Source organism: Leptosomus discolor, chromosome Z (assembly GCF_034619465.1).
Source record: "Leptosomus discolor isolate bLepDis1 chromosome Z, bLepDis1.hap2, whole genome shotgun sequence".
NCBI lineage: Eukaryota > Metazoa > Chordata > Aves > Leptosomiformes > Leptosomidae > Leptosomus > Leptosomus discolor.
In genome coordinates, this window is record NC_141419.1 from 86,846,551 (window position 1) to 86,870,421 (window position 23,871).

A 23,871-nucleotide genomic window follows, 5' to 3' on the forward strand; every position below is an offset into this window, starting at 1 on the left:
TGGTCAGTCCCACAAAACATACCTCAAATAAAGTGCGACTGTACAATAGAACGTTTCCTGTAAAGTTTAACCATAAAATAGTGAACTTTCATATTTAAAATAAGGACAATCATTAATAGCCTTAATGCTTTACCCAAGCGTAGTGGGAAAAAAAGAATTAAAAGGAAAGTCTTAAGAACATTTATAATAGTTCTTTTATTCTCCAAAGTAAAATCACAAGTTAGGATTACTTTCACTTGGCTCTAGCTACCTGAATGTTAACCTTTTAGTTTAAGCTGTCATCCAGAGACTTTGCATGTCAATGGAAAGTGACACCTAGAGGTAGTGATTCATCCCACCTATCTAGACAGCAATCTTAGGATGGGGTGAATCACACCCAGAGCTTCCAGTATTTCACCACTGACTACTGAGTGAGACTGAGCATCAGGTTTTGACTGGATACTTAAGGTTGTTATAGGTAGGTGAGATAAATCCCACTTCCAGTGTGATGGAAAACAATAATGAATTCCCTGAGTTGCTTATTAATATTACTTATTTACAATTTAAATCTTGGCCTTCTGATGGAAGAAAAGGTAACTTGACTGAGATCTTACAACAAGGACCGGAATCCTGAATTTTGGTGCCTCCTGTTATAACCAGAAACGACTACTGCAAGGTGTTTGCACAGCATTTTGCTTCATATTGACACCTACGCATGCAAGTGGTTTTGGTCACTATTTAATTAGTGTTGCTGGAGAGGGATGGCTTCTTCTTATAAAACTGAACTGTTGATGTTCAAAAATTAATCACTGGACCACACTGTCTTATTCCTAGGGACTGTGACAGGCAGCTGTTTCTTAATTGCATAAAGAGCCAAGAGAAAAATAAAATAATGGGGAAACTGTTAGCCCTGGATATATTGTGCATACATAACTCCTTGTGTGGCTAAAACCAAGTATCAATGAAGTTAGCTAGAATGTGCTTCATCATTAAAGTCTTGCTTCAGAAACTGCACAATGACAGCTAAAACTTTTTCCTTTTTTTTTTTTTTTTTTTTTTTATTTGAATGCTCAGAAGAGATAAGAAAGCCAGAAGAAGAACAGATGTGTTAGAAGTGTGAAATGGATTAACATCAAAGCCCCCTGGGAAAATCTGAAACATGAAATGAAGGATCCTGAATGACAAGAGCTATTCAGAATGCATTAAAAGCTCTGCAGTGCATTTTGGTGCTGTCTGTGTGAGCAACGCGAGGCCCTGTGTGCTAGGGAGAGATGCTGATAACGAAAGCTCTGTGAACTTCAGGGAAATTCAGTTCATCGCTGAGAACTCACCTTGTGGTACAATTTGAATGAGATAGAAAAAGCACCCAAACTAGTGATTGCCAATATTTGTTGTTCCCAGTGATACAAAATGAATAGATAATTTAAGCCTTGGACTAACAAGGCTATAGGTGAACCAGTAATGATTTAAAAATCAGAGCCTATTTCAGTAATATATTCTTTGAGTGTTTAAAGCTCTCTATTAATATTCATCAGTTGACAGATTTGCATGGACAACGTATTTTGATATGCTTAAAATCAGAGAAGGTAAACAAGAAAAAACAGCATAGGAGATATATTTTCAGCTCCTTGATTTTTACACTGATTCTTTGGAAGCAGATTATTTATAGCTTAGGAAAATTTGTGTTCATAAATGTTTTTTGACCTGTCAGGCACTGGTATCTATACAGTATTGATACAAAGAGGTCATAATATTCAAAATGTGAAGGAGACTGTATAGGCTACTGCTGAGGTTTTACTTCGTTCAAACTCAATGGAAGTCAAAGTAAGTTGTTCTAATAATACAGAAAATATATCAAGATTTAGTCCTCACCTTATTGCAGATGGAACTTACTGCAGTTTTGGAATATACATCTTATACTAGACATTTTGGACAAGTACAAGCCCAGCTAAAATTCAGAGAAAAGAGGAGTCTTTGAGTTGGCTACAATGGACTTCTGCTGAGGACTCAGAAGAACTTAGAGTGAAAAGCTGCCCAAAGTAATTTCCAGCACTTCATACAATACGAATTGTATTCATTCCTGAATATCTCTCTTGTACAGACGTCATCATGACTTCAGTGAAATTCTCAGGCCTTTAAGTTCCATTCCAAGTAGTGTTTTCATCCCACTGCTGATACAGAGCAAAGGGGGATTTAAGCTAGACAGCTTCTCTCGACAAGGTGTTGCTTTAGTCATCTGCAGGTTTAAGGCTACGTTAAAAACAAAACACAAACAACAAGAAAAGCAGCAAGCAAAAGCAGGATTTCTCACAGTCTGAAAAACAGGCCAGTCCTCACAGATTAGCATCCTCTTGGTGCAAAGGTTTCTGCCCCTATTGATGTCTGCCAATTTTGGGACAGGTGCATCAGGGCCTCGTACAAGCAAATCTATGAAGCAGACAGTTCCATAAATTTTTAGCCCTGTCCAGCAGTTAAGTTCATATATTGTACAAAACGTGTCATAAGCTTTAGAGAATTTCCAGCTTACTTGTGTATACTATCAACAAAACCCATTACTCATAGAATGAGGTACGTCCACTGCATCTGCCATACATGCAATTGACTGATTCTTTTGAGCTTCTCTTCTGCTTCTTTTTTTGAAATGGCAAGGGATTAACTTGAAATGACATAACTTCCTTTTACTTTGTACTGGTAAAGCTTTTAAAAAATATAACCAGAGGACAATTCATTTTGATGCTTTTGAAGTAAAATACCATTCTCCAGACTGAAAGTTTTATAGTTAGAAGAATCTATTCTAACAGAATCTATTTGTTTGTAAATCAATATCCCCTGTTGATTAATTTCCTAATAAAAACTGCCTATGTCTTTATGCTCTGTTCTACTGAGTTCAGTTATATTATTGGACTAAACAACTTAATTATTCTACCCTTATTTATGTTCACACAAATAATCCCCTTATATGTTCAACATAACAACTGTTAAAATGAATATACTCAGTATGTGTATTCCGGCATAGAAAGTTTTTGGCATAAACTGACGTTAAAATTTTAATAGCATGTGCAAGAGTTGGACACACAGGGAGAGGTTGATCTTACTTAATTTTAGAGTTATATGGCTGAACAAGTCATCTTTTCCTCCCTTTATAGTCAACAGAGAAAAATAAGCTGTACAAGAGAACTATTTGCCTGACATTTTAAAGATCCATTTAAGTATGAAATGAATCACAGCCCGGAATTTTTTGTTTGTATCCAGTAACTATACAGGTAGTGGCTAATTTAGCTGTAGACACCTTGCATTCTGGTGATAGGTTTTTTAAAAACTTGTCCTTGTATCCATCACTTTTAATGGAATTAAGCGTTACCATGTCTACAGGATAAAACGGATACGATATCTATTAGAAAAAAAATTTTGTTTTGAACTAGAAGACTGCCCCAAACAATGATGGTTGAAGCACTGAGATATAAAGTTCAGTCTACCGAAATACAAGTGAAAGGCTGAGTTTAACAATGATAAGCAGTCCTCAAAATGTTTCTCTGCTTAAGTTTGTCATGTTGTTGATTCATACTTTTTTCCAAATAAGAAGAGTAGCACCTATGGGTGTAGCTGGGTGCCTCGTCATCTTGTAGAAGATGAAACTTTCTTTGCTCGCTTTATGAATCTATTCTCTGCAGCTGTACTTGTGTTACTAGTTACTTTGTAGTAACTAAAATAAACACAATAGAGACTTGAAATTCTTAGAGACTAGAACTTTGCATCATACTTCACACAATACAATTTCAGTTGTGCTTACGTTCATATCAGAGTATGAAAGACTTCTTCAGCTCACATATTGTGAGACACCTTGTAGGCTAGAGTAATTCAAGTATCTGTAACATGAAATCAGTTTGTAGCTGCTATTATAAGAGTTATTTCAGATTCAGCCCTTTCTGAAGTGCTAGATGGACAAAGGTGTCTCGTCTTGGTTGTGCAAAGATGGAGGCATTAGCTATTTTTGAAAATCTAAATCCAGCTTTTTCAATACAGCAGTGAAACAGAGAAAACAGAACAAATGTATTTTTTGCACATAGTGAGTAAATTATAAAATAATTAGTCATGTTTCAGTTTAAATAACATGAAAAAACTCCTTTAATTAAGATTCTTAATTAATAGTTGAAAGATTAATCAATCAATAATTATAACTATCATTATAGGGTGTAATTGTGCTTAATTGGAGGCGCTGATTAATGATCAGAATAAACCTTTCAAATTCTTACTCTCGAAAATGGTGGGAAGTGATGGATTCCAGCCCATGGAGTTAAAAGGGAATCCAAGGATCCTAGAACATATGTGTCCAGCTGCTTGGCCACAAATTGAAAGCACATGATTGAAGTGCACAAAAGAGTTCCATTGTTAGACATGTACACTATTGTATTACAAACACATGGGTGGTTTTGACTAATGTGAGCAAAATATCCTTCAGAACACAAACAATATCTTTTCTGGAAAGAGCAGTGTTTTCTGAATGTTTTCCAGAAATGGGTTTCTTCATCCAAAATGTAAATTTTGGTATGTATTTGCACAGTTCTTCACACCTCTCCTTAGATCCTGCCTAGTCCTGTAGGTCTCTTAACTACAGTTCAGCAGGAATTTGGAGTCATAACTGAGTAGGACAATAGCTGTCCCATACCTAGTAACTGTGTTAGGTGTGCTGTACCATACACAATTGTGTAATGCATTCCAGCTCTCTCGTACATCTGTGCGACTTCAGACTTGAAGCTGTCCTCAGCTCAAACGTTTGATGGTCTTGTTCCGGCAGAAGATAGTGGAAGTTTTCAGGAGAAAGTAATGGAATCAGGCTTGCTTTAAAACACATTTTAAAAGCTGCAACTTTCTTCTTTTTTGTTTCATACATTCAGTAGCCTATAGATTATTGTAGTGTCTGGAATGGCCATCTTCAGTCCAGGATATAGTGGAACCAGTCTTCAACAGAGGCATTTTAATCTCACAGTACTCCCAGGAATGTGTACAACAGTATACGATCTGCTCATTGCAATGAAGTGTGCAGGCAGCAGCACTGATGAACTTTGGTTAATGCACCCTAGTGACTGAGGACTTGCCAGCCAGGGAAGAGACTTGTAGTCCAGCTCCTGCTCTAGCGGTACTTTCTGATTTTTTTTCTGAACAGTGTTTACTATCACTGCTTCTCCTGGTCTGGCACCACTGAGTTATTCTGCTTAGTCATTTGGGGATGAAGAAAAAAAGTGGAAACATGAAAATTTAAACTATTAAGTGAGACTTTAACTATACCCTTTATTAACTTTTTAGCTATAGGAAAAAAAAACTCTAGAGAGAATATCATACTTTACCACACTGAAACGTTGTGTTAAAGATAGTAATAAATGTTCTTTGGAACAGAAAAGCGAAAAACATCCTTACAGAATGTTAGCTGAGAAGGTCCAGGATTGATATTGTGCTAATTTACTTCCTTTTAGGGAAAGCAAGGCAAACATGTAAAACAAGGGAGCGAGAGAAAACAAGAAAAGGACATAAACAGAAAGCACAGCAAACTTACAAAATTCAGTTTCTGACACCAACTCTTACTTTCCAACCTGGAGAAAGACAATCACAGCATCTATTCCTACTGGCTCTCCAAGACCTTGTACTCATGTTAGGCTGTTTAAGTTGTTGCTCTAGCTGCCTTTTTGGTCACCAAATCACACCAGTTTTGTGAAATAAATTATGTTGTCTGGCTAACCCAACTGTTAATAAACAGAAAACTAAAGCTGCCTCTCATAGGAGAGAGGAAATTAAGGGAGGAAAGGAGTAGGACAAAGAATTTGAGGAGTGAAAGCAAAAAATCAACTTGTATGTTGCATACATTCAGGACTCGGTTGAGATTACTGATGGGCCATTCTCTGAGCCATTTTCATGACCCAGTTTGGAGCCATTTTCTCTCAATGAAAATATAGCTATGTCATAACAAATCTCTGAGTCCCAGAAGTGGGAATTGCCAATTTTGTGTAGCTTAGGCAAAGCATGTGTTGCAGCGCCTTGATTTTTGTCTGTTGTGGGGTGAGATAAAACACTTCAACCTTCAGGACCATCACTCTGGCACTTCTCAAGAGTGCAACATTTATGAAATGTCTTTTTGAAAGTTCTTAGTATAAAAGCAGTACAGGGTGGGTTTCATTATAACGACTCTGAAATCATGATACACAGTTGCTCATCCCGCAACACATAGTCAAAGTCAACGTTCCTTCCACAAAGGTAATTGGATTAGACTTTTACAGCTTGATCTTGCAAAGCACTGAGAACCTGAGTGATAACAGAGCAAAAGATTTAATCGGTAGTTCAAATTTAATCATGATCTTGTGGATTTCAGTGAAAACATGCAAATTTACTGTGGCTCAGAGACTGGTATTCGTTATAAAAGAAAACAATATAAATCTTATTCTTCATTATAATGCACAGCTATGCAAAAAAAGAACTTTAGAAATGGAGGAAAATAAAAGTCTCATTCCTATATGACTCACAGAGCCATGTCATCAGTCAATATTAATATATTGATATTATTATTGGAACTATTTTCTGGCACTGAGGCCAAGAGGCACAAAATTGTTAGTCTCCATAATGTTGAATTATCTTAGATTCTAAGAATGGGTGATGACAACTAAGCTGCTATCTAGGAATGTTACTAGTACTTAAATAGTCCTGAATAGCCCCAGGAATTCTGGGAAAGAGTAATTTTTCCCTGAATTAACTGTAGCAGAGACTCTTTCATAGTATATGAGCTCTGATAACTGGGAACATTCCTGTACACAGATTAATTATCATAGGTAACACTTTAGACTGTTCTTTACATAGGAGAAGACAACAGCCAGATAACTGCTGAGAAGAGGAACTAAGAAATTAAAGATATATCTCAGACTAGACTGGAATAATCTTTGCTGATGTGAACTGTAGAATTGTCGAGAACTATTTTTTTACTCAACATCCCTTTGTGAATGGTGTACAGCAAGACAGGAGTTTCAGAGGCACATCCATGGTCAGAGTGAAGTTCAGCAGCTTTCTAAAGCTGGCAGAGTTTATAAATTCAGTTACATGGGAGAAAAACTAGAAAAGCAAAACGAGATGCAGCAGTGAGATGTATCTCCTTTCACTGTCCTTTCCAGGAGCTTCTGTCTGAAGGTGGTAGAATTAGTTTCTAATGGTCTTGCTGAACTAGTGTACTAGTTCAAAGCACCCATATCCTGTTTCAGATAAGTTTAGACCACAATACTGGATCAGCAGTGCTAAGTGAGACAAGACTGTGTTTAAAGTGATACCTTACCTGTCTACTTCCAACCTCATTTCTGAAGTGTATTACTCAAGGCAGTATTTGCATAAAAGTAGGCCTTTGGACCATGGAAATTGTGTCCAACTGCTATATTCAGGGACGTCAGCAAACACTCTTCATTTTAGTCCTCATCATTATGTCCTTATCTGGACAATATACTTAACATCAGTCCTTTATATTTTGCATCTAAAGTGGTGAAACTGGACATAAGTCTGCATCTAGATTCTGGATTTAATACAAAATCATGGATCAAAAAAAAAAAAAAAAAAGAAAACCAAGCATTGTCCAGAATTAGTCATCCAGGATACTGGCTTTTGCTAGGTTCCTATGTGAGAGGTCTATCATCACTATTTTATAGGAAACTCAATCCAATAAGCACACTGACGGGCTAAGCAAATAAAACCTAGGTTTTGAATCCCATTGGCAATTGGCTTGAAATAGATGCTGGAGAGCTCCAGATTTTGGTTATATTATTGCAGAAATATATGTATCAAGTAAAATTTAGTCACAAAATAAGAATCCATGAAATATACAGATCATTCCAAGGACAGATGGCCACGAGTCAGGGTAATGAATATATGGGATTCAGGATAAGTGGCAGTCAGTACATCATCTAAGTCCTTTTCTACATCTGCTTTTTAATCTTTTTGGTTTTGAGTTCTCCATCTGTAAAATGGGAATAACTACTTGTATTCTTTCACCCTTTGTTTATTAAGAAAAATGTCACATGGGACAGTGGTATGTTTTGCTGCATCTTATAAATGAGATGTTGATCCCTACTGGGGCCCCTGGGCACTGCTGTTGTATAAATAAATTCATAGCTATGGTTGTCACAGAGGGAGAATATTGACTGCAGGTGAGGACTAGGTAGCCAAAGCAGATTAACTCTTAAGCAGCGAGGATCCTGTTTTCCAGTCCTTTGTAAGAAGGAAAAAGTACAGAGAAAAAGAGAAAATATATGACACACAAGATGAATCATTTCTAAAGGGAATGGTTTTGAAAATTTCTCCACAATGCATCAGCAGCCTGTCTGCAAGCATCAATTTTTTTTGCCTCCTTTACACATTTTTTAGCAAATTTCATGCCAGTGAAAGATGCAGGATTGACATTCTTAAATCTCCCTTTTATCCATGGAAAAGATAAAGTGTAGTCAGAAAATATGCAGGTTTCCTCAGATTTTCAGGCCAACATGCCTTCATTTGACCCGAAGGGACGCCTCTACAGGAGGGAAAAGCAGTTTAGTCACCATTGTCATTTTATCCTTGGCCTTCATGCTGAAATTACTATCCTGAGAGTTGAGTGGGATATTTGGTTTAAGTATGATATGGGCACCTGTTCTCTCTGCTGATGCTATCCAACTCATTTCACATGGGCCACTGTACAGTCTTCTGAAAACCTCTTTCAGTCACTTCCAACCAGAACACTGTTGTAAGTTCATTACAGCCTGAAACAGTAAACCCTGATTTAGGGGGCCACACAGGCCAGTGCCAGTCTCCAAAAGCCATCCAGCCATCCATAACACTGCTGCCTTGACCCAACATATCTCTCTGAGATATTTTCTAAGGGGCACAGATGAAATTTGTTTTTTGCGAAGGCCACCAGCTCTCACTGCTGTCAGTGTAATATGGTCACTAAATTCCCAAAGACAATATTACTGCAAATCACCTCAAATGTGCTGCAGGCGGTAGAATGATCCCATAATCAAAGAGCTAGGTCTTTGAGGACAAGTTTAATTACTTTAATCTATACAGCCTGGAAAACATAATGGTTAATGGGGTAATCTACTGAAGTATGTGGAATTTTAAGTAGTATAGACTATGCCACTGTATGACACTACTCTCAGCACAGCAGAGATGATAAAACCAAGAGTATAAATGGTGACTGAAGAAAGCCTTAGATGTTCATAAATCAATAATTGATAAAATGTATTCTTGTGTAACTAAGTAGAATTTTATGTTGCAGGTAGAATAAACTGATTACATGATACTATAGTGCTCAGTGGAATTATGGAATGAGTTTGATTCATTCACTCTAATTGCTGCATATTTGTATACAAATGGCTGAAATGGTTCTATCAGTTTTGTAGTCTATAAAACTGCAAGAAAATCCTGCCCTTTGAGTCCACAGATGAAAGCCATGATATTTTCCCTGCATGGGGCTCTGTGCTCCTGGAAAAGCTGAACATCAGCAGATACATAGAGGTTGATGTTCTCAATGCATCTGGCCATTAAAGATTTCAAAGCACTTTTCTCATGGGTAGAGGTGTTAACCCCTCTGTCCTGGCTAGATTCCAACCTGGGTAACAAGCCACCTGGACCAGATGCTGAGGGAACTTAAGGACGAAGTGGTTGGGCTGCTAACAGAAATGTACAATCTCTCATTAACATCATCCACTGGAGATGTTTTATCTGTCTTTTAAAAAGACATTAGGGATGATCCTGGGAATTAGACACCATGAGCCTTACTGCAGCAAATGGACTGCAATGATAATTAAAAGTAGGATTATAAAAAATCCTAGATAAGCATGATATGTTACAGACAAAGAAATGTGTGTTGTGTAAAGGAAAATCAAGCTTCTTTAATTTACTAGAATTCTTTGAAAGTGTCAAATAAATATTGGATAAAGGAGAACTGGCTGACATAATCTATTAGGACTTTCAAGAAGCTTTTGAGAAATTCTCTCACAAAAAGCTGTTAAAGAAACTAAGCCGTCATGGAATACGAAGGAAAACACATTATAATGGGGCAAGATTGGCTAAGAAACAGAATGAAAATAAGGGGAATAAATGCTTAATTTTAAGCAGGACTTGGCAGGAACACTCGATATGTGCTCAGTTTTTACAGTTTTAGTGTGCCTTTGTTCATTATTTTTTTTCTCTTTTGTCTTGTTATTGTTGGTTGCTAATTGAGAAAATACTTTGTTGAAATTTTTCGTGCCATGAAATTGAATTTATGCATTAATGTTATATCTGAGAGATGGAAAAATGCTTACATTTCAATGAAGTAAAAGTAGATTTTAAAAAGGAAGTTAATCAAGTGTTGGTTTCCAGAACAAAACCCTGTGATAATGCACTATGGACACACGTGCAGTAGCCACAGTGTTCTAGGTGTTTTTCCAGTTAGGGGCTACCTGTTGATAGCAGCAGACTGTGTGAGATGACTCAGATGGTCCTATCCAAGTTTCTACTTTGCCAACGTGAGAAACAGTCTTGGCCTCGGTGCTAGTCTGGGAGATGTAAGACCCTTGGCAGAGCTGTGGGATGCCTATAAACTCTAACTCTTCTCCACCTTGTTATTATATATTTTCTCTCCACACCCCACCTCTTCAGTTTTAACAATGGATAGAAAGACCAAAAATTTTAAAGATGTGGATTAATCTCATAAGAGATTTTGCTGAGCTTTTAATTCTGATTGCATTACTTTTTCCAAGGCCCTTCCCAGTACTTTGCAGAGTGTGGCTCTTTTATGTGAGGCTGCAGATACCTTTGCTTCCTCTTGCTATGTGCCTACCCTGCATGTTCCCTATCTGTTCATTTGTAAGGCAGTTCTTGCAAAATGAAAGTCTACAGAGAACAGGAATAGAAGGGTGACATGGTCTCTGTCACTCCAAACAGAAAATGTTCCAGTGATCTTTTTTTTCACACCTTGTAGAATTTCAATTTTCCCCTTAAAACACGGATTAAACAACGTTGCCAAAAACATATGCTTCTGTGTCAAACATTTCACTTATTCAGGAATCCAGAGGCAGCTGGAGAGTTCTCACTGCCAAAGTGACTTCAACAATTGTCTCTTTCACTTTTAATTGGAAACATGTTCGTTTCAGGCATAGGTGTGGATAACCAATATGTGGCAGTGTTAATTTCCCTCGCCATTCAGAGTACATATGTCCTAAGTGACCATTCTTAAATAACTTGAGGAAAATTATGTGAATCCATTGCCAAAGTGTCCTGTGCTCCTGTAAGTCTATGATTTGCCATGGCACAGATTTCATCTGCTGATTAAAGATGAGAGTGGTCAGCATAAGACGGCTCCAGTCTCCTGCATCTGAGAAAACCTGCAGTGAGCTACACCAGAGGATTATGGATGAGTTACTGAAGCTGAGGACTTTCTTATTACATGAACTTCAACCATTACAAAAGCATGGTTCCAGTAGTTGCTGCCCTGTGAGTGTTTCGTCTGGGTTTTTTCCTGTTGTGTAGATAGTCTTCCTCACACTACAGTGCTCCAGCCAATCTAGCTACAAACCTTTGTGTGCCAGTCACGTTCTAGTTGACCGTGTTTAAGGAAACTCCTCTCATTCCCCCCTTCACACTTCTGGGGGGAGAGTGGGGGTTGTCATGCTTTCTAGTAGTACCTTACTTGAAGGCAAAGGCTAACAGGTCAAATCTCATAGTTTTTCACATCTTTTTCATTCCCAGCCTCAGTTTCTGTGGAGATGCTTGTGGCAGTCCTTTCCCAAGCTCCCTTCCTTTTCCCCTTTTAAACAGTTGAGTTTGGTTTAGACCTTGTGTTTGCTCATGCTGCAGCAAATGAAGTGGAGGAAGGGTCTATAACTCCAATATCCAAACCAATCTGTACCAGGTATTTAGAAAGAAAAGGGAACAGAAACAAGGAAACAAAATTCAACACATACCGATAAGCTAATTTTCTCATGAGAGACACATCTGCTCTGCCTTTGAAACCAAGAAGGTGGATAAAAGCTGAAGATTGAAGGTTATCAGCTTGTCAAGCAGGACCCACTCTGGGGATGCCACAGGGCTGACTGTTTGGTTCTCTGCATTGAATCACAGGTGCCTCATCACCCAGGACATCATTGCCAGATGCCTGTGGCAGGGCTGGGGTAATATCTCTGAGAAACATGCCATATATTGACCTACACAGGAGGCTCAAAACTTGACCTTTTCTACTTCATGATAAGCTGTCACATCAAATGGTGATATTATTCCACTATCCCCTTTAATGCTGGATCACTATAGCACTCTGGAAAAGCATATCCACTTTTTTTTTTTTTTCTTTTTTTAAGTTCTATCCCATCCTTTCTTCTCTCTGCTGCTTCGGAAATAAGTTTTATTTCCCTGCATGTTTTTAAGTGCATTTCTAGTGCCTCCAAGTATGTGTGCATGCATGCATGAGAAAATATGTATATAGATTTGAGATTGATGGGGTTGGACTTACATACGTTCTGTGCACAAAGAAACCTGGGTAGTTTGCTCGTATTTTTGTGCGTTATACTCAAAGTGTGATGAGCACTTTACAGATATGTAAACAGATATATACATTAAAAAAAAAACAAAATTCAAAAAAACAAAACCAAAACCACCAAACTTCTAATCAAAACTAATTTAAGACAATGCTTGAGAGAAAGACAAGGCAGCAGAAAAGGTCTGGGAGAATGGAGCTCAAGGAGTATGGAGATCAAATTGTACTGGGGACTGTAGTTATTTATATTCTTAATGGAGGGGTTTATTTGAGTTACAAGGCCTGAAATTGCTTCTGGACAGGTGCTCAGAAATACCCCTCTATGTCCTCCACAGATACAGGTAATGCTCATTTTGTCATTGATGGTTAAATGATTTTGAAAGCTAGGATGAGTTTGTAAATGAATATTCTACTGATCAGGTTTTCTTTGCGCTCAGGAAATCTCAGCGCATGATAGCATCCAAGACCCCTGTGTCTTATCTGCCACCCCCCATACACAGACACACACCCCTGCGCCAAGAGGGACCTGGCTCTTGCTGCTCTCAGTGAGGGAACGAGAGATGTTGCCATCTAGTGGGTATTTAGCAGGCAGAAAAACAGAGTTCCTACCCGCGGCCGCTAAGAAAATTCTGCCTCAAATCAGCAAGTGTGGAGACACACATTTGAGGGAAATGGAAAAGGAAAAACTTTCTCTCAGGCCAGCTTTCTGGGGCAGAACGTGGAGCGTTTACCTGCTCACTCAGCCTCATTCAGAACCTGTGTCTCTGTTTTCAGGGTGCTTTGTGAGGCAGGGATACTGTGCAAAAAAACCCCAACGCTTTCTTTGCCCCTGTGTTAGGGGTCAGGACAGCTGACATGTTTCCCCATTGGTACGCCTGGGCAGGAGTGCACATACACGGCTACACAAATGATGAAAGAGGACATTCATTCTCCCCACCACTTCAAAACTGCTCCTCCTTTCTCAGCAGCAGGGCCAGACAGACACCTTTTCTATTGTTCCAGCTGATCGCTAAAGGCTTCACATGAGAGGACTTTTGCAGTTAGTGTTAAAATAAAGAAGGGTTACTCACGCACAGGCAGCTGGCGCGACTTTTATCTGTCAGCCCCACGGAAATGAGGAATTAAATAGTAATAATAATCATCATCATAAAATTAGCCCTTTCTTTCCTTAGAAACCTCCATTTGCAGCTGTTGCGGTGGAATCGGCAGTGTGGCCGTGAGGTACCAGGCCCTGGGAGCACTCAGCAGGGCAACACCCTCCCGCTCCAATCTGCCTCGTATTAATGAGCTGCTTGACTGGGATGTGATGCTGGCCGAGCAGCAGCTGCTTGGAGCGCGCCGTTACAGGGAATTAGCCGAAAGTTTATTCTTAGCTCTTCCACTCAGCTCTGGCAACATGTTCAACAGCTTGTGCATTTTGTAATGCCTCCTTTCATCGCCATGGCAACTGTTAAAACTTAAGGTGTGTACGACTTGCACGCTTTTAATGCTGCAGGCTGCTGGCAAAATGAAACCCTCAGTTTGAGCTGCTTCTCGTTTCTGTTGATTCAAAGGGCCACAGTGTGCTGGGAAGGCAACTGGGAACATGTGTTTGCAAAGTACTTTAGGCACAAGAGTGTGATTCAGTGTTTAAAAGAGGTTGTGAAACTGATTTTTCTGTCTAGCTAGTCGTTTGAGCTGGGGTAGAGGAACTATCTCCTCTGACTGAGTTGTTTCTCCTATTCATGTTGTCCTGAACCGGCTTTGGCAGAGACCGTGTGTATTGCTGCCTCATAAAATGCAGCCTCAAATAGTTCGGAAGCAGTCAGGTAATGGGTAGGGCAATAAGAGCTGCACAATCACAGGTAGATCGATAGGATATAACTTGGTGCTGAGAAACTACCAGCTTCTACAAAATAGCAGATTAGGGACCCGTTTCCCCCTTGAAAGAACTTGCTTTTATACCCGAGTTACTCACTACAAGCAGTTTGATTTTGCATTCAAACTAGTGGCTGTGTGAGTCTACCTCAAAAATTTAAAACAAAGGAAAAAAAAAAAAAAAAAGTGGTCTGGGAGCTGAACCCTCAAAATGCTACTTGAGTAAAGTGTCATTGAACCCCTATGTAGGTTTACATCACCACCGTGGTATGTCCAGCCTGAGTTTGGCTGAAGGAATTACATCAGCCTAGGGCTGCCGCCTGCAAAAGCAGACCCTGCTTTGCACTGAAATTTTTCATAGTGAAGCCATTTTACCTTGCTACAAAACAACTTTGCTGTGAATCAAATCCTGCAGCCACTAATAACTGTCCCTATGGAGACATCCTACAGAATGGAAAACGTCTGAAACCTATAGGGGTTTATCGAAATTAAATTGGATTCTATAGAAATTACTCTAAATAGCCACTTAATTTAATAAAGGATGCTACCCCTTCTGTAGAATTTTCACATCATATGATAAATCTGAAGGGAGAATAATATCCCTGCAAATAGAATTGTTCAGATTGGTTTAAAAATCCTATAGAAAACTTATTTCTCTATCTTAATTTTGCTAAGACTTTTTTTTTGCACCAGTGGCTTGAAATCATAAAACTCAAAGCTTTTCACAAAGAAAGAGCACAACTGTCTGGAGATCACGCAGCCCAACTAGTGCCACTTTCCATGTCTGGGAAAATAAATCCAGGTAGTCCTGCACTCTGAAGTCACCTTTTCAAACAGGATGCTTGTAGCATTTGAAGCTGTTCCTTTCTGTTTTGGGGAAAGAATGACAAAAGTCCTAAACACCTCCCCTTTCTCCTTCTCCCTCCAAATACCTAATCTTCCCAGTAACAGGGGACTGTGAGTCATTTTAAGCTGTTTCTTCAACATGACTTCAGCTCGGTGGTGTGCCCTACAACCTGCAGAGATTTGAAGCAGATTAGGTTACAATTGCAAAATGAATCCTTTTCTTTTTATGCATTCATCAGATTTTTTTTTTTTTTTTTTTTTTAATATCCTTAAATGATCAACATACACAGAAGCAGAGATCATGGACACAACAAGTGCATTTCTATCCATAAACAGTTTCTTAATTTTTTTGGTTGTGCGCTAGAACCTATTAAAAATGTTTGTGTTTTGATATGTGTGTTGCAGTCAAACTGGCATCTCCAGCTGCTATATATTTGATGGTTAGTAATCTTTTCCATTATATTTTGAAAGGAACAGATTTCTTCCTGACTAAAATAAGCAACCAGCTACAAGGAAGGAATGTCTACACTGTGGTTAGCTGTTTTGTTGCATGCTTAAAATACTGTTGCTCTGAGAAAGCTGCAGGTAATGCTGAAACACGGCTGCTTCTACTGCTAGAAAATTTAAGCTGAACCCTCATATAGTGAATATCAGCATAGCTGTATGGACTTGAGAAAAATTACTTTGATTTACTCTCTATATAAGCCTTTTTCTTTATCTTTATATGTATTTATGTTTTTTTAGTTCTTATTTTCTGCTCCAGTGCATGAATGAGTGCAGGGCAAGATGAATTTCCTGGTAGGGAACAGTGGGGTGGTAGTAAAATGTGTGCCCTGCTGTCCTAGGAGGAGGGGGAATTTGCTCTGTGCATCATACCCACAGGGACTGTCCGGTGGTGAGATGCTATTGAGAGCACACTGGCCTGAAATTCAGCCCTAGGATTGTTAAAGGCAATACTATAAAGCTAAAGAGATGGTAACAATGATCACAAATGTCAACCTAGTCTGTCTGGGGGTTGTCACAAAGAAAGACATAGAAGAAAAACTGCTCTGGCACAGCAAATCTCTAAAAGAACTGTACGTTAGTAAATTCCTTTAAGAATTCCCACTAACACTTATAATTAAAAATAGAGGGCAAGATAACACCAGCAAGTAAGACTGCCCTGAACTTTCAATCTAAATTGATCAGGGCAGCATTTTCTTACCTTCAGAATGGGAATCTCAGACCTCCTGTACCTGAATATATGTGTGTACATACACTTCACTGGCAGGTTATTTTCTAGTTGCCTACATGGTTTCAGGAAATTTCCTCTGAATAATCCGAGCTGAGCAATTGGTTGGTTGCAAAACACAGTCTTAGCACAAAATACTCCTGCCCATCAGCTTATCCGAGCACTGGAGGGAGATGAACCACAGTTCTGGCAAGTCTTAAGGTCTTTTTCTGTTTTCTCACACTTGCGTGGAGAGAGGAAAAAAATACATGAAATGCTCAGGACAGACAGTTGCTCCCAGTGTGTAGAAGAGCTGACTGGGACTCTATCTCCAGATTCCTTACATAAAAACAAGATTGTCACGATCAGGACTTCAGTCAACAGAGATAAGAAAGGAAATAAATCCAGCATCCATTAGAAACAAAACTATAGAAGCTGTTTTTTAAGAACTATCCCATCACCCTACAAGTCCCCATACAGTCCCAGAATATTCCTGTGGACCTCTATCCCTGAAATGTCTCTGACAGATAGTGCAAGATCACTGTACATATAAGTGGGTCCTGAGCTATGTACTCGGTGACTGCTGGGCTGTAACGTCTGATGACAACTGATCAGGCACCCTTCCAGGCAGAACAGCCTTTTGTGGACATGCTGTTTTGGCGATCGATCGCCTAAAAAATTGTTACTGTTCCTAAAAATGCTTAAAAACATAGATACAAATTTTCATCTCCCACAGTTAGTTGAAACTGGCTAAGATCTCCAAAAATTTGGCAGGGAGAAGAGAATTAGAGTCAGAATGATCATGATCACAAATGTTTTGTTTCTGTAGAAAGTCAGGAATGAGGAAGGGTTCTTGAACTTATATTGGCAAACATAAGAATCATAGAACTGGATCCTCACCTCTTATGAAGTCTAAAGGCAATAACAGCACAGGACATGTTATTAGGACCCCATAACATGGGGTCATGAAATGTTATGGGGTCCTAATATCTGCTCAGCATTCGTGCCCCTTGGCAGAGAATAGTATATGTTGTTCGAGTTACAAAACAAGCACTATAGCCAGCACTGAAATCGATAAGACTGTGCCTGAAAGCAAGTCCTTACTGTAGAGATAAATAACCACTGCACTGGCTTCTTGCAGGCTGGCAGGCAACTTGGCAGGGAAAGCAGTCAGCAAGGAGAGACTGCGACCAGCTCCTGGCTCTCCTGCTGACTGGTTGCGTGGTCACCTTCTCATTTGTCACAGGTTTTCTGTCCACATTAGCAGGACAGATTGTTCCCATGTAAGTCAAAGAAGCACCAGGACCGTTCTCAACAGAGACTTTCTTGCAGAGAATGACAGAAAACATGTACTAGGAAGCCAGTTTTATTTCTAGGACTCTCTGCATTGTCTCAAAGGCTCCTATTGCTTCTAATTTTTGTTCAAAAGCTAATTTAAAGCCTACTTTGATGGTCTAGTGGCCATATATTTTTTCTGTGGTGAGCATAGTGAAAGAAACTCCTTCAAAGGCCAGTCCAGAGCAAGTCTACAGATGCACTTTCACTGTCAGTTGCAGCTCATCTAAGTCTATGCAGCTATCAAGAAGGCAGGAACACGTATTTTAATCTACTCCCAACTGTGCATTAACACCTCCTCCCCATGCCAGTACTAGCACTTCTCCTAATCATTTTTGCTTGTTTGTTTCAGTAAGCTCTGGCCGACCACAAGGCCATCTGAGTGCTAGTGCTGTGGCACAGAGGACAGCTGTCCGCTTTTATAACGGTACAGTCTTAGATTGGTCTAAAGGTGACTGCAACCTGACTCAAGTTAAACACCTAACCCAATTAACATCCTGAAGCTGAGGTGTGTGACAGCTGAATACTCACTTATGTGATTGCCCTCACCATTCTGTTGTTGTCCCAAGACATTTTCTTCTCAGGCTGTTCCCTAGGTTGTGCTGGCCCCAAGCATTTTTAGATGGCCGTTCAGTAAACTGGATCAAAGAACTGAGCCAGCTAGAAAGAAGCCTGTTCACAAAAAAAATGGTAATTTTCCAGTTCACCCTTCTGGTTCACGCTGACTGTGCAAAGGTGTGCAGGAGCTGTTTAAACTGGTGAAAAGCTGAACTGTGCTCTTCACTTCAGGAGTTGCTGCTGTGGCTCTAAAGTATTGTTTTATCATAGCAGTTCTCAGCTGTACTGCTTTCATACAGCCTGTACTAGAAGACACATGAGAAAAAGACCCCTACAGCACGTTTAGTACCAGGAGAATTTTTTAATGAAGATTTTGCAACTGGTTTATGACCCTTTTATGCCACACAAATGTTTCCAAGGATCCCAGAACTGAGCTTGAGAATCACAACCATTGCATGGCTTTAATTAACTGCTGCATGTACAATACACCGAACACAAACAGTGTATCTTGAAATGCTAATTGTTGTCATTGAACCCCCGTGCTTTCTAGTGCAGTAATAACCTGTACAAAGCCTAACTTAGTAGTATACAAGATCCAATTGTGTATCTTCCTCAAGGGATATTTATCTTCACAGTGTGATTGCTAAGATAAATGCTAAAGTTTAAAATTCAGAAGTGCTTACTTCAGGGCATTATGACAAGAAACAAAAATATAAACTTGACAGAAGAAAAGCTTATGCATGTAAATTATGTAGCCTTTTAATTGAAATATATTTCATAATAGATTTCATAGCCAGCAGATTATTTTTTGAGGCATTTCTTTTCTTTTTTTTTTAAATAATAATTTGTAAAAGGCACTTTTTGCTCCCTGTAGATTTACAGAAATATAGACAAAAATTCTTGAACAGCAGAGCATTGAAATTTTAGCCATAATAGTCAACATAACAATTAGAACAGTTTGTTACGAGGACAGGGAATAGGACAGTCTTCAAGAAACAGGCTACAGCGTGTGCTGTTGACTCACTAGTATTGCTCACTGCTTCTTTTCATCTGAAGGGGAGCAATGCCACACAGCAGCTATTGTAGGAATAGCAGTCACAGGAGACATTGTCTTCAGCAATGATAAGCCTGGCTGAGAGGCTTAGCTTTATTTTATTTTCAGTTTTCGGTTTGTGGTTTTTTTTTGGTGTGTTGTTTATTTTCTTCCTTAGGAATGATGTGATTTTTTTTAATTCCCAGGAACTCCCATAATCCAGAAGAAAAATTTCATGCATGTTTTGTGGCAGCGCATTCCTCTTGCAAGCCAGCTACCCAGGTCCAGTGGAAATAGGAGTGATTTTGCCTGTGAGATTAAAAGCAATGACAAGAGCTGGCTTTAGCATGCATAGCCTTGACCCATATATTTTTCATCTCCACTGCTGACTGTTGTCCTGTGTGTAACTTAGGCTTTCCATACTCACTCTGAAACTAAGATGGTCTGAAAATGAGCTGTTCGGATGGCCTCAGTCCCATGTGTGCCCTGTCTGCTCTATTTTCACCCAAATAGGATAAAATAGGATTGATTGAGAGATCTCCCTAAATATCCACCTGATTTCCTGAGTAAACTGTATGGTGAAAAAGTTAAAGTGCGCTTGGAGTAGATATGGGTCAGCATTTAACTGACAGACATCACCCAGCCAGAAAGGGCTATCGGTTCTGCTTCTAGAAATCAGAAGAAATTAGATCTGCAAAAGCCCTTCGAGCCATTTAATTGAGCTTTCTGCTTTTATATCTGGCAGCTCCCCCTCTTTCCAGAGGTGTTATTTAATCTAGCTACCAAGTCACATCTGCAGTTTTAATTAGCATGTGTGTGTGTGTCTGTTGTTTTTCCTTCTTTGTGTAGCACACTGAGCACCAGTGTGAATCAGGCCTTTTAGAGTGAGCACGTTTACTCTAAGTAGTGCTGGGCCAAATTCTGATTTTCAGTAATTTCCCTATAGTCCTGCAGACCTCAGCAGGACCCTTCAGATTTACACTCATCTCGCTGAGAACAGAATCTGGATCAGGGTATTTGAAAGCCTTGTTATCAGTGAAGCAGGCTATTGAGTTGCTTGGTGCTCTCATTTTTACCTTGTTAGTGGCAAGGTTATCTTTCAGGCTAGTTTTTCAGTTGCAAGTTGTAGATCCCAGCACAGTGGTATATGCTTTAAGCTGTTCTCACCAGTGCAGAAGCATAATAATAATAATAATAGTAATAAGTATTAACAATAATGAGGACAATAGCAACATGCAAACAGCTGATTCACAACAAACCTTAATAGCGATAAATTGTACAAAGATACTCAGGATCACTTATTGCTTTGGAGTTGGAGAAGTTGAATGATAGGGAATTTAGTTGCCTGAAGACACTCAGAGAACAATTTTGAAAGATGGGAAGGCAAACTTAATCTCCTGTCCTGTGCTCTGTTCACAGGACAACGATTCTGGTTCCTCAACGTTGGGTGCAGTTCTGTTATTATCTACATTTTCTTGATTAAAAAATAAACAAAACAAAAAACAAGCAACACAAACAAAACAAAAAAAAATATGCCAACAAGAGGACGGTCAGAAGGCCAAACATCTTTAGAAAGGATTTTTAACTGCTTCAGTAAAGAGTAGTTTCAAATGCCTCAGGTTCTGTAGACAGACGTACCTCCATGCCAGGTGATTTCTGTTGAGGGTATGGCTCTTCTTGTTCTCAGCTACAAAGTCTGAAGCCTCCAGGTTTCAGATTCTTATTTCTGCTGCAGGTAAACCTAGCAGTATATTGAGTGGTGAATCCTTTGCTGTGGAGTGAAATCAGTCTTCATCAGCTGAAAATTTGATCCATCCATTGACGTAGGTTTGTTTTCACATTTACTCCAACAAAATCAGTATTTGTATCTTTGGTCCGCAGCTGTCTCCTGCGGTTTACAGAGTTTTTTCCTGAGCTATATGTCTGTCTGCTTGTCTGTTTTATGCTTCTGTCTGACAATATAACAAAGAACAGTAATTAAAAAAAAATCATCTTGGAATGCTAATGATCATCCTTGTAAACAAATACTACAATTTAATTGAAGAAGAAAAAAGTGAGTGTCTTGAAGTTTTTAACAGCAAAAGATCTGAATTTGCAAAAGGAACAAAAAAGGGGTTAAAACAGAGTGCTGATGATCTTTCAGAAACCACAGATTTAATTCCCAGCACTTCTGATTTCATTAAGAACTGCAGCCTTTTCCACTGGCAGCACAATTCTTGAGCTTGACAAAAACAGATGGGGAGGATGGTTGAAATGGTAAACTCCAGAAGTAGCACTCTGTCTTCTAAATCAGGAGGTCACACCTTCAAGTCTTGACTGAAGAACTCAATCTTCCCTGGATCCCACAAACCCTGTTATACAGGTACTTGCTTATATGAGTCCCTGAGTGACAGATTAAAAAGCTCCCTCCTGGTGACTTGTTCCCAGGAAAAGATACAGTGCTCTGGGAAAAAAGAAAATACGAAAAACCTCATCAGAATAATGGAGGGGAGCTACAGCATTCCTCAAGTGCCATGTAATAACATGTGCCTGCAAAAGGCTTGCAGCTGGCAGTGCAGGGTCACAGGGAGAATAAAGACTGTTTCACTCTTCTGGCATTAGTAACATAGCTACCTATTTCCTTCAGAAATCAGTATTAACTCTTTCCACATCCAGCAGTCAGTACCTTTCTGCAGCCATAACACCATGATGCTTGGAGGCAGGAAATTACGGTGCTGCGTCTTTGTAATTTGGAGCATACAAATGGGTTGCACTCTCCAAGGCACTTAGTACAGACTTTGGTTCTCCCTGTGAACAACATGCTTGGGGCTTAGGGAGATGGCAGCATTCAAGAGAGAAAATAGAATTCCCTAGTTCTCAAGTCCCCTGATCCCTAAAAAAAGAATAAAAGCAATTAATGGACTTCCTTAATCTACTCTGGATGATTTTTGTTTCTATACATAACAACAATTCTCTGTAACAAATAATAATTGTGCAGTCAACTCTTTTTTAGTTTCTGGATAATTACAGTTTCTCCTGCTCCAAAATCACTCTCTAGGACTAGGTTTCTTCCAATTATTGAAGGAGAGGAGTGAAACTGTTTTCTTTTGCATGGATTCGCCTGTGTGGAATTGCAGTATGCAACTGTTGTTGATGTTGCTTTGGTTTGCCAAATACTCAAGATTTTTAATGTATTGGGTTAGGTCTTATGAAAACAAGAGTAGAAAGAACATCTGTCTGGAGGACTGTTCAACCAAAAAAGGAAAGTGAAGTCAACAAAGATAACCAAATGGGTACCCATCAAGTACATTTGTATCATAGACATTGGTTTCCTTACATAAATCTATATCAGTCAATTTTCCCCAGTTGCACTTTCTTTATAGTTGTCAGGATGAGTGAATTATGCTCAGTGTGACAACACTGGACAATAGTGTGAATAATCTGCTAAAGAAACTTCAGGCCTAAGATGAAGAGCAGGACATTGTTTCTGTTTTAAAGCAACTTCCTTCAGTATTTTTTTATGCCAGATCCTATCATTGCACAAGAGCTGCCAGAATGTCTTTGTGGTGTTGGAACAAAAAAGCTGATGCTAGTTTAAGAGTTGGCTCTGTTATCCAGGGGCTTTGCCTGCTCTCTAATGAGAATGATACAAAGTTGGTGAAGATATTGTTTCCACCATACATTATTATCACATTCCCAACGTCTTCCAGCAGAGAATCAGACCTATTCTAAAAGATTTACCAAACTGACTCCAAATTAGGCAGCTCTAGCTGAAAGGCTGTATACCAAAATTTGACGAGCTTCATGAAGACCCAGTCAGGCTCTGCAGAAGACATTTAGGGTTTTACCCTTCATTTTGGGGCAGAAATTAAATGGAGAAACCCAGTTTTGACTATCAAATGTGCATGTGGCCTGCTTGTGTCTGTACATATATGTTTGGAAAGTTTTCAGAATCAAAAATGGGTGTTCTGAAAGTTATTTTTTGTCAAAGCAATGTATTGAAAGAAAAGGAGAAATTCTTTCACCTTTTTTTTTGGAAATGTTTGATTAATAATTTTCTGTTTGCATATTATAGTATACAGACAGGGAGGCTTTACTATGGACAGGAATATATACTTTAATTTTTAAAACATACGCATTTCCTGTTGTATCTTTAAAATTGTAGGGCTGAATGACACCTCCATTAAGGTTTCAAATGTAATTTATGAAGATAGGACCTGTCGTTTGTAGCTGGTGTTTTGATGAATGAAGTTTGTATTGGTGGCTCAGATAATGAATCCACTATGTTGTACTTTATACTGCTACATTAGCATGAAAAAAAAAAAAGAAGGAAAGAATAAATGTCTGGAAGAAGAGGAGTGGGAAATCCGGTTGGAAAGCTGAGTTGCAAATTACATTAGGACTGTGGCACTACACGTATGTAGAGCTTAGTCTCTGTACATGGTACTGCAACACATGCTCAATGGAGATGCCTTTAACAGAAGTAGGGCCCTTTCAGGACCCTTGTGCAATTTCCCAGTATGACAGTTTCATAGGCTGATGGGAGTACAGTCCTACTGG